The sequence below is a fragment of the Rhinolophus sinicus genome, chromosome 2, assembly GCF_057876585.1.
Source record: "Rhinolophus sinicus isolate RSI-liver-muscle chromosome 2, RSI-T2T, whole genome shotgun sequence".
Classification (NCBI taxonomy): Eukaryota; Metazoa; Chordata; class Mammalia; order Chiroptera; family Rhinolophidae; genus Rhinolophus; species Rhinolophus sinicus.
Window position 1 is genome coordinate 132,339,278 of NC_142502.1, and position 12,121 is coordinate 132,351,398.

Below are 12,121 nucleotides of genomic sequence, written 5' to 3' on the forward strand. Positions count from 1 at the left end.
TAAATGTAGGTTTACTATTAGCAGTAGTAATGGCAATAATAAAGCTTTCTCACAGCTGTTCAATTAAACTTTAAAACCATCTGAATAGGTACCAGCTCGTGTTTATTTTTTAAAAAGTTGTTCCATAAAGCAAGAACATTAATCCCATTTTATAGATGAAGAAACTTAAATCCTGATAGTTAATGCTACATTTCTCCTTGAGATGTTTTCAATCATTAAATGAATGAAAAATAATTCCCAAGGTGAAGGCAATAGCTAAATCTCAGAGTCAGAGCAAAATTATTCCCTGACATTCCAATTATTACTTTATAACATGCGATTCCTCCCTCATCTGTTTCCAAAATAGTTGGGTGGAAAACTGTGCCTCATATCCTACCAGCAGGCTAAGGAAGAGACTCTCTGCTTGCTGCCGCAGAGACCCAGTTCATGAGTCATTACTGTCTTTATATAGAACATCAAATATTTCTGGAGGGCTTTTTAATATGTCTTATTTTAACCCTCCTGACACTGCTGGGTGGTAAATGCCATCTAGTTTACTTTATAAATCAAGAATTCTTATGACAGCTGGGATGTTGTTCTAAGTGGCAGTGGAATCAGAGTAGAAAGACTTCTGGAATTGGAGACCCAGATACAGTCTTACTATAACCATACCGTCAAAGTCATACAGTATTGCTTTTCTCTTTCAGCCCTCAGGGATTCTGAAAGAGCAAAACCATCAAAGTTAACAGTAGTTTGCTTGCCACATTGGTTGAATAATATCCTGAGCAGTACACTTTGATCTCAGAAAATATTTCTGAAGCCTTTGCAATGTTCACAACAGCTACAGAAGAGATATACTATTCACTATATTATGTAATGAAACAAACTTTGTTTAGATTTGAAGAGATGAGGCCAGTTTGGCAATATGCCAATTTCATTTTGTCAAACAACTATTTAGTTGTTTACAACAAAAATACTGGTTGGTATCCATCCGTTCTTGTTAGGCAATTAAATTGAAAGGAAATGGTTGAATTCCATTAAACAACATTTCAAATTTGTACATATCTTTCAAACACCACATATATTGAAATCAAGTAGATAAACTTAAATTCTTTTGAGAATTACCTGTTTTTAAAATGAGTACTTAGCCATACAGGGTTATTACTATCTGAATATAGTTAACCTATCAGTATGGTCAAAGGAACTCAAGATGGCCATTTGAGTAGAGAGGGCTGCAACCACGACGGGCTCTCATCTCTGATAGGGTTTGATAAAGGATGAGTTTCTCCCTTTGACAGCAGCTCACAAAGCATAGGGTTGAACCCCCAACAACCTATGTTCCTTAATCACCAGTTATGAATTGTTCAACCAAACATACATCAGAATCTCTTCTAGGACTATTCTGATACTACCACTGTTGAATGTCTAGTGTAAGATACAGCAACCCAATAAAGGTAGAAATAGGGAGCAGTGTTAGCACGAAGTTCTATCTCCTACCTGTCTGTATTGCTCTATGGGCTGGGAAAGAATCCCTGCCTAGATGAAGACCCTGTCCAAAAGCTTAGCTTCACAATAAAGGTCCAATCTGATTTTTCATTTGTTTTTGATATTTACTCTGTTTCAGTCTATAAGCCCATGGGAAAGTTACATTACAGTTAGAATACCATCCACCACAGAAATAGGTTAGAACTAGAAGCACTGAAACAAGTTGCAATGCCTTTATATTAAGTGTCCTTTTCACTTTGCACCCTTTGGTGGATACTTTAGTATTCACAGATTCATGAATGTTAGAGCTGACTAAGATCTTAGAAATCCTCCATCCAATTTCTATTCTGTAAACAAAGGAGGGATGCACCCCACAAACCACAGAGCTAGTAAATGGCAAAGCCAGAATTTATACATGGATATTCCAATTCTATGTTGAGGTCACTCCACTCAACCGGAAATATAATCTGAATTTTGCTCTTGAAAAATTCCAACCTAAGAGATGTGAAAAAAGAAGAAAAAAAGAGGGGAGGAGGTTCAGAAACAACCAGAGAGCAATTTAAGACAGAATTTAACAGAGAACTTACTTTGTAGATGAGTAAGAGTTCAAACAAGGGAGAGACTAAGGACTTGGGGAGTGTGCTCCCTCTTTAAAACGTGGGAATATTCCCCCAAATATTTTATATGTCCTAGCACTTCACACAGTTAATAAAAGCGAGTAAGGACCCACCGCATGGTTTTTGAATGGATAACTGGAAATATGAATTTGTTGTTGGCTGAGTGTATAATCTGGAGAATGGAAACTGTTATAAAGGAAGTGAGATTTAATAAGAGTTAGCATCAGAGGACAATGTGATGGCTAGAGAATATTGAAATGAGCATTATTTACTTAGAGGCTGTTGAGAAAGAAACCTTCCTGAAGCAGAGGACGCTTACTAGGATGACGCATTTGCACGCTGACTTCCCAGCGTCATGCAGCTGGTCATTGCCTATTCCCATGACTTCACTGGATTATGTTTAGACTGGTGGTGTAAGTGCAGGGAGAATCTCAGGAACTTGTTAATGAATCCAGACTCCCACATACAAAGTGAGACTGCTGAATGCGTGTGGTCGTTGGTATTCTTTTCTGTTCTTTTTCTATGCAAACAGCAACAGATGGTAGAAGGGGGCCAAAAGGAGTGGGAATCCAGGAGGAAAGTTAAAATTGCCCCATCTTTTCTCTTTCTGGGTCTACTGTCGTCAATAAACCCCAGGGAAAAGGCAGATTGTAGAAGGTCAAGCTTGGCTTTTACAGTCAAAGGCTGATTGGCACCCCTCTCTTAGTTGCCCCGTCCAAGGGTCTAGGCAATGTAGAAAAATCATTTATCGCCAAAACCAGCTGTGTTAAGGAAAGCGGTTTAGGTTTCCTGTGCCTTGATTTCTTCCTGTATATTGGGGAAAAGGTAGAATCTCACAGAACTTTAAGAAATGCATGGGATTAATATATTAAAGTGCTTTACTTGACTGCCTGAAGTAATCATTCTAGAAAGTTTGGTGGAGCTCATGAGGATGGTGATGACACTTGTAAAAATTTATAAAAAGCTGCACTGACCCTTTAAGGAAGCAACCGTGTGCCCCAAATCCTCCTTGTCTCCTTAACCCCATCTCACTTGATCCAGCATGCCAGCCATTTTACAGTCCCTTGACCATCCCTTTGTTTTGGCCTCAGTACCTTGGCACCTGCTCTTCTGTCTGCTTGGAAGGCACCTCTCCTGGAGTTTTAAGTGGCTGCCTCTTATTCATTTTTTAGATTTCAACTCAAATGTCATCTCCTCAAGGAAGACTTGTGTAACAGAGGTAAAACAGGTCCCTTTCCTCAATTTCTCTCTGTCACATGGTTCTATTTTAAGTTTCTCTAGTGTATTAGTATCTAAAAGTGACCTTATTTATGTGTTTGCTTACAAGATTACTATCTTGTTCAGCACTGGATCCCCAGACCTAGAATACGCCTGCATATGCTACGTGCTCACCAAATAACTAATGACTGGTGGACTAATTGACAAGAAAGGACACCAAAGCATATACATTTAAAATAGTATTCTTTATCGCTTCAAAGAAGAAGTTACCACATTCTGAAAAGAGAATACCCAAAGCACACTTCACGCATAACAGCATTAGGCTTTAATGCAAAATCACAAAATCTCTCTCCCCCCCCCACCTTCCTTTTTCTGGTTCAGTCTAGAAGTGAAGGTTAAACTAGAGGAAGATGTTGGAAATTGTGACCAGGTTCCTTCTCTTAAAAGAACGTCAAAAGTTGAGAAAAGCTACAAGTCTTTTTTAGATGCCACTCGTTTGTCCCCAGCCTTGTGAAACAAATGTTAAGTGTTCAAAGTTCAGGCTCCCTTCCCTACTTTCCCTCTCACATCTGGGGTTTGAAGTGAAGAGAATGTAATAAACTATAAAACACTTGTATTTCCTGTTAGTTTAGACCAGTGGCCTGCATATGCTAGATGCTTAATAATTTCTACTGGTCTTAATACTTGCATAAAAACATAAAGCGTATCGGAGGACTTGCACACATTCTAGAGATGTTTAATTTGTGGTCTCAAGGCTGGAGAGTCAATCTCTCCATCTTCAAAAAACCCAGGTACAGGTAAGTAATTGTTCAGGAATATAAAAGGTCACATTAAGCAAGTATATGCCAACCTGTTTCTACTTTAAAATTTGTACTAACATCTAAATGGTGTTTCCTAGTTAAATTCAATATTTTTAAAATATTTAGGTGCTGTGATTTTAATTTTAAATTTCTATTTTTATAGTAAGAAGACAATTGAGAGAAATAATGTTATATCCCTTTCTCCGTAGCTGTTCACGCTGTGAAGCAACCTGTTTTACTGCTGAAACCTGTGTTTGTTCTGTTTCCATTGTGCAGAAGGAAACAGTTCTGGCACCTTTAAAAGTGAAAAACCTATCACTCTACAGAAAACATAGCAACTGAGGAAAGGGAATTATGAGGGACTGCAAAAAGATATTGGGCTTCTAAAATCTTATTGGACTTATGAAATGCCTGGGAATCGTGTAAAAATGTAGATTCTGAGTAATATCTCAGGTGGAGCCTGAGATTCTGCGTTTCTAACAAGCTCTAGGTGATGACTATGCTTTTGGTCGTTGGTGTTTAAGGGCCATACTGTTTTGACCATATGGCTTGAGAACTAAAAATCACTTTAGAGCATTCAGTACTTATAGTTAGAGTAACACTAGGCCACTGCTACTTTATCTAAGTTGCAAAAACAATCATAATGTCTTCCCCTCCCATCCAGAGATGGAGCTTATTTCTCCACTCCTAGAATCAGATTGACCATGCAACTAGCTTTGGCCAACAGATAACAGCAATTTGCCAGAAGGTGAGACTGAGACAGTACGTGTGCACTGGGACTTGCTCTGTCTTCCTGCTTCTGGAGCCCAGCGATCAGCACACGATTGCGCCCCAGCTAGCCTGTTGGAGGATGAAAGGCCACGTGGAAGCCTACAGTCAGTCAGTTAGGCCCCAGCCAATTGCCATCGCTGTGAGTGAAGCCATCCCACCTAGGTTATCCAGTATCCAGCGAATTCTCATGTTGACCACAGACATTTGAGTGAGCACAGTCAAGCTGACCCATATAGAGGATCTCTGGAGCCAACCCACAGAACCATGAAATAAATGATTGTTGTTTTAACCACCAAGTTTTGTTTGCTTATGCAGCCTCTGAAGTAGAAACTGATACTTAAAGAAGAAGCCATAAGAGTTCAAGTTAAAGGCACCTGATGCCATTTGCACTTATGATTTTTTTCCCCTTCTTGTCTTCAATCTGTGTGGTATAATTTTGGCCTTATATAACACAAATTGATCAAAGTTATGGCGACAGAATTTGAATTATTTTTCTAATAAATTTATTTTTATATCTTATGTTACTATGTTGAATATGTCTGCTTAGAAGTTAAGTCACATGCCCAGGTCACACAGCTTGTAAATGGCAGGATAATTTTCAGCCTAATATAGAGTCAGCCATTTCAAAAGTCTTTTTAGTAAGGTATTCAACGTCTCAGATTCTTCTGCTAAAATGGAAATATAGAGTTGCATTCTGAAAGACGTGATCTCCAGTGATCACCTTTTTTTCATGTTTGAGGTAATTAAGGCCCATCCACAAAGCATTAATCTTACGCTGATAGGAGATGCCCATGACAAACCCTTCTGGGGGAAGACCACATGCAATGCCAGCCTGTCATTGGCACACATTGGCCAGTCCTCAGACCCACAGCACCACTGATGCACTCCTCCATTGCAGGGTTACTCATTGCTGGGCACTCTCCCCGAATCTAGGTAATCCTTGACTCTCTGGGTTCCTCTCCCAACTGGTCATTCTCAACCATCATTTTTTTTCTTTTTCACAGCCATGAAATATATATTAATGAGTCTCATGGCCATGCCTACGTAACACAGGCTGCTAATTGGGGACAAGGGCAGTGTTTCTCAATTTTTAAAAATTGTCCTTCCTAGTGAGGCAATCTCTACCTCTTCTGCCCCCTCCTAGTAATCTTTCTACATTGAGAATCAGCAGAAAAAAAGAAAAAAGAAAAAAGACTTTGCAAACTGATATTCCACAAGCTAATAAAGTCTGCAGTATCATTTGCTTTCTAATAGAAAAGGATTCTGAAAAATTAGAATCTGAAAGCCCTTAATGAAAGCATGCACTCTGTGGATAGCACAGGCCTTACCACTCCCTATCATCCAGCTGCTCCCCACACCCACGTTACCTTACTGGACTAAGAACACTTCTGATCCTGCATCAGCTGGATTCTAATCTTTCTCTTAGAGGATTTGCACTCACTACCACCGCGGTAACACCACCAAGCAGGTTCCAGAGATTCTGTGATCTGTGTGTCCAGCTGTAACCTCTGTCCCTATCTTCATCTGCTTACCCTTAGCTCTAAACTTTAGAGTATGCTTTCACATCACACTCTTCCTTGTCTCGTAGCTACCAAAATTGATCCATTCTATTGAAATCATCTTCAATTCTTGTTTTTGAAAGTGCCATTTAAAAGATCATCAATACCACTATAAAACTAGTATTGTGCCTGGTTTACCTTGTCCCTCTCCAATGTTAAGATAGTCAGTCTCACACTTGAGCAGATGTGGTAGCCTCCCAACTGCTCTCCTTGCTTCCAGTATCCTTTTCCCTGCCCTTCATAGTCAAGATTCTCATCAGAAATATATTCCTTGAACCCACATTTTGGAAATCATAATCCAAGTTGAAAGTCTTCCCAATCTGGCTCTAAGCTAATACTCCAGTCTTATCTCTCTCTCTCTCTCTCTCTCTCTCTCTCTCTCTCTCTCTCTCTCTCTCACCTGTGCTCCAGACATCCTAAGCTCTCAGAAGCCCCTGTAGCTTTTTCACAGACTTTGCTACTGACTGGAGTGGCCTCCATCCATCCATCTGGCCAACTCCTCCTCCTTTTTCCCAGCTCCTCTGACTGGCCTTGCTCAATTTGCTAGAGAAATCTCCGCAATCACAGCTCTTGTTTACATCTCTTCCTTAGCATGAATCATATTGTTTTGTTACCCATCACCTCCACTCCAGAGCCGAGAACACTGAAGGCAGGTACCACATTTTATCATTTTATCTAACTCTATCTCATCAGCTAAACATCCATTTAACTTAAACTAATAAAAACAAATAAGAACAGCAATAGACATTTATGTTAAATAATTAAAAGGCTTCCTCAAGGTGCTTTAGGAGATTAAGAAGTGGTTCTAGAATGGGAGATGATTTGAATAAAGAGATAAATGCATTCAACTGACAGATTAATTCACCACAGAAGGCTCATTGTTTAAGGATGGTAGGGGGCTTCCTACATGAAATAAATATGTGAAAGGAGGCCACATACAAATGACATTAACCTGTGTGACTTCAACTCCAAAAGTTTGGACCTGCCTAGGTTCACATTTGGTTCCTATATGTCAATGTAACATAGAGGCTTTTGTATTTAGCTCGGATTCACTAAGTTATTGATTAGACAAGAATTCAAACCAGTTAATAAACTCAACTCAACAAGAATCTCTATGAACCAGAATCTCTCTCTTCTAGAGTGGACATGTTTACTAGTGTTATGTGATAAGTCCCAAGCCCTTTAGACATAATCTCTCATATCTGATCTTCTTCTACACCTTTAGAGGAAGTATTAGAGGGTCCTAAAAGCAGGAAAATAAGTCTGCCCTTAGGGAGTTTCATTATATCTTCAAAGACAAAATTAGCAATTATCTGGAAAATTCTATACAACAAGGTAGTTAAATGTCACGATATATCCGAAGTAGAACTTACTACAGAATAAATTGGTTCCATTACTTGTGGCTAGGATGACCTGGTGAGACTTTCTAATACCAAGCAGAACAACTGCAGTTGTCTACCTAACCTCATAAATCCTTGAGACCTGACAGAAAAACAGGTTCTTGCACCAGCATCCTACTACAGTGCTTGAAGTCTAAACCCTAGAATCACTCCTCGGCACGGTAAGAGCCAAGTTAAAATCAAGTGTACCTGCGGACTGCAATTAAACACATGTTTACAATTTGTTCTGGCACACTGGTTTGGTGTTAACAGGTGTCCCAAATAAGTGGGTGAAACCCTGAAAATCAAGATTTCTTGTGATTGAGATAAACAGTATATTGCGAATCTCAAAGAACAGAGCAGAGTCCAGTGCATTTCACAAATATACCAAGGGTGCCCAAAAGATGTATACACATTTTAATATGTATACATCTTTTTGACAACCTCTGTATTTAAACTTTCTTATCACCACAGAGCATCTTAAGTAACACTGCATTAAATTATTTCCAGTCATTTAGATACTGAAAACAATTTAGCTGGCCAACCAGTCTGTAAGATGCAGGAATGAAATGTTCATTAGCTCCCAGAAAAAAACATTGAAGATCCCAAAGACCAACCCTCCACCTGAAGTGGGAACAGCCTCTACGTGAAGGAGTGAGGAAATGAGTATCGGAAGGACGGGTGGTTTCAAGGTACGGAGAACAGATTCAGGCAGGGGTCTCAGTCAGTAACCCCACCAGATGAAGGAGAGAGGACCAACATGTTTCTATTTGTGGTGTGGTGGAATTTCTGAAGGAGAGAAAATAGCCAAGAGTTATTGAGGGTGAAATGTATACAACATTTAGGAGTGCAATCTGGTGTTTTGTATTAAAAATCTTTTAAAAGTCCCCATCTTTTGAACACCAATTTCACTTCTAGAATTGAAATGTAAGAACACACAGTTGCCCAAACGTACAAAGGTCTATGTCCCAGTCCGTTCAGGCTGCTGTAACAAACTACCATAAACTCAGTGGCTTAAATGACAAACACTTATTCCACACAGTTTTGGAAGTTGGAAAGTCTAAAATCAAGGCGCTTACAGATTTGGTGTCTGGTGAAGACCCACTTCCTAGTTCATAAATAGCCTTCTTCTCATTGTGTCCTCACATGGCAGAGCTCTGGGGACTCTTTTATAAGGACACTAAAACCATTCTTGAGGGCTCCATTCTCATGACCTAATAACCGCTCACAGGCCCCACCTTGAAAAACCATCATATTGTGGATCAGGTTTCAACACATGAATTTTGGGGGGGATACAAACACTCAGTTTATAGCAGTATATTTATCAGGATTTTCATCATAGCCATTTTATAATGGCTAAGAAACAGAAAGAACCTAATTGGTAACAATAGGGGAAGGATAAAATAAATAAAATAGAACGGTTTGTAACCATTGAAGATACTATCCATTTGTATTCTTGATATGGGAAAATATCAATAGTGAAAAAATAGTAATATGCATAATGTTATCAGATTTTTAGAAAACATAAATATATGTGAAATAGACAAATTCTAAAAGAATACATATCTAAGACAGTATTTTTTCCCTGGGTGGTTGAATTTTAGGTGACTTAATATTCATTTTAAATTTTATTTTTCCCGTTTTTTCCCCCTAGTTTTCTCCAATAGAAAGGTAAAACTTGAATGTCTATGAGAAATACATACAGACTGTCGGTAATAAGAAAACTGAGGAGTTACATAAGCCAGAAGATGCCAAAAGCTTGCACAAACAAGGTTCTATGCTTCCTGCTGTCCCAGAGAGAAAACCAATTTATTAAGAGCCCCACTAAGTGCTAGGTAGTGTGATAGACATTGACTTTACATTGTATGTTTGCAATCTAATAGGAGAGAGAAGTTGTGGTGTTTCTGTCCAGGTTCTATCACTAATCGTGGGAAATCACTTAACATTTCTGGCCCTTCAATTTCTCAGTTATAAAACTAGGGAATCAGTGATACCTGGGTCATATTTTAAGGTTAGAATTTGTGAATGCTTCCATAGAATGCTTCTCAAAAGTTAATTTTAACCTAGGACTAATGGTAAAATGCAGATATGATTCAATGGGTCTAGAGAAACACCTAAGAGTCTGCATTTCTAACATGCTCCAAGGCTGCTAGTCCTAAGTTTACACTTTTTTTTTTTTTTAAGATTTTATTGGGGAAGGGGAACAGGACTTTATTGGGGAACAGTGTGTACTTCCAGGACTTCTTTCCAAGCCAAGTTGTTGTCCTTTCAATCTTAGTTGTGGAGGGCGCAGCTCAGCTCCAGGTCCAGTTGCCGTTTTCTAGTTGCAGGGGGCACAGCCCACCATCCCTTGCGGCAGTTGAACCGGCAACCTTGTGGTTGAGAGGACACGCTCCAACCAACTGAGCCATCCGGGAGCTCAGCGGCAGCTCAGCTCAAGGTGCTGTGTTCAATCTTAGTTGCAGGGGGTGCTGCCCACCATCCCTTGCGGGAGTTGAGGAATTGAACTGGCAACCTTGTGGTTGAGAGCCCACTGGCCAATGTGGGAATCGAACCAGCAGCCTTTAGAGTTAGGAGCATGGAACTCTAACCGCCTGAGCCAATGGGCCAGCCCCTATGTTTACACTTTTGAGTTGCAAGACTCTAATATACATGATCTCCTTTGACTTCCCCCATGAATCGTTTAAAATAGCCACCTTTAGCCCTATTTACTGACAATGGGGTGACCTATATAAGATCAAACTATAGAAAATGGCAAAGCAGGAACTCTAATTAGGTCTTTTTACTTCTAGTCTCAACAATGTTTAATGTCCCATCAATTTCTAAAACTATAAGTAGGAATTATTGTCACACTCATATAAGGGGAATAGGACCAGAAACATGATAGTAAAGCTAAGCTGCTAATGGAGTTGAGAAGAATGAGAGGTCACTTTACATGGGGATGAGAAGGGGATTAAGAAGTCATAGAGGGAATCTGACATTGACCTTGAAGGACAGCGAGGATGAAGGTAAGCCCAAATGGGGAGAGTATATAGAGCAGTCAGGTATTATATGACCTGATCAGAACATGACAGCACTGAGAGGGGCCCAGGAGAGCAGGGCAGACCTCATGAATTAAACCATGTTTTTATTACAAGAGTCAAAGATAACTCCAAGATATTGAACCTTAGGGACTAGAAGAATAAACAGGCAAACTAGAAGTTTCAGGGCAGCACTGAAAGCCCTTGACCAACTTCCATCCTCTCTCCCACACAGAGATGCCCGTTGTCCGTGCCTTCCTTCTGTCCCTCCCACCCTGTACAATGGGATGAATCCACTCATCATGATAGAAGCATTCTAGTTCCCATACTTGGATTTAAGCCTTCACAATGCCCCTCCCTCCTGTCAGTGAACCTACATCTTGAGTCCTTAAAACCACTTGCTAAACTTTGTTTCCTTCAAGGAAGTCATTTAACACTGGTTAACACAGGTCCATTTGACCTGTCTGTCAGCTCTTCTCATTCCTATGTTCTAGAGACATTTACTCTCAAGCACGGAACAATATATACATAAGGATGTACAGCGAAGTCCCTCAGTGTCTGATTCACCTTCTTTTCTACAGTTCCTGGAATAAAGCACCGAGTCACAGCATTTCTTTCGTTTACTCCCATTACTCACATCATCGCTTACACATGATAGGTGCTTCCACAGTGCTATCTGTAGTACTAACTTGTTTTGAGAGGATAAAGTTTAATAAGAAAAATGAGCTTGCCTTTTAAGTTTGTTTTTCCTAAATAGATCTCCAAAGAGAAGCTTCAGGGCCCTCATCCTTCAGCCCCACATGCGCCTTTAGAGGCACTCTGTAAACGCTTGCTTTATACCGTGTGCCCATGGAAGCAACAGAGTTCATTCTCTCCTTTTGAAATTGGGACTGTCACCCTCTTATCCTTCTTCTAAATTCTTCATTTTAAAGAAAAGCCATGGTTCATTTCCATGAAAAATTAAAGACAGCAACATAAAGAGTAAGGTCCATGCTGGAGCAAGCAGAGACAGAACATTAAAATCACTTCTCGAATTTCTCTTTCCTTGAACACTTCCAAAGATGACTAAGGGAAAGCCAATCCCCAGAATGTGTGCTCATTTCAGACTTTTTTCACTTTCACCTTTTGGTGCACAAATTATTTCAACTGAAATGAACAAATTGGAGGTGATCTCAGTTGAGATAAAATGGGAGAGGTAAGATAGACCCCCCCCAAAAAAGAAAAAAAAAACAATAATATGTGATCACCACCCACCTCCCCATCACAACATGAAGTACAAGAAAAAACAAGGTG

General features: G+C 39.7%; 1 protein-coding gene across 8 annotated transcripts in view; it reads right to left on the bottom strand.

Annotated features, from left to right (window-relative positions):
- CTNNA2 (catenin alpha 2) overlaps positions 1-12,121 on the bottom strand; it is a 1,050,986-nt gene that overhangs the window by 327,391 nt on the left and 711,474 nt on the right. The window lies entirely within an intron of this gene.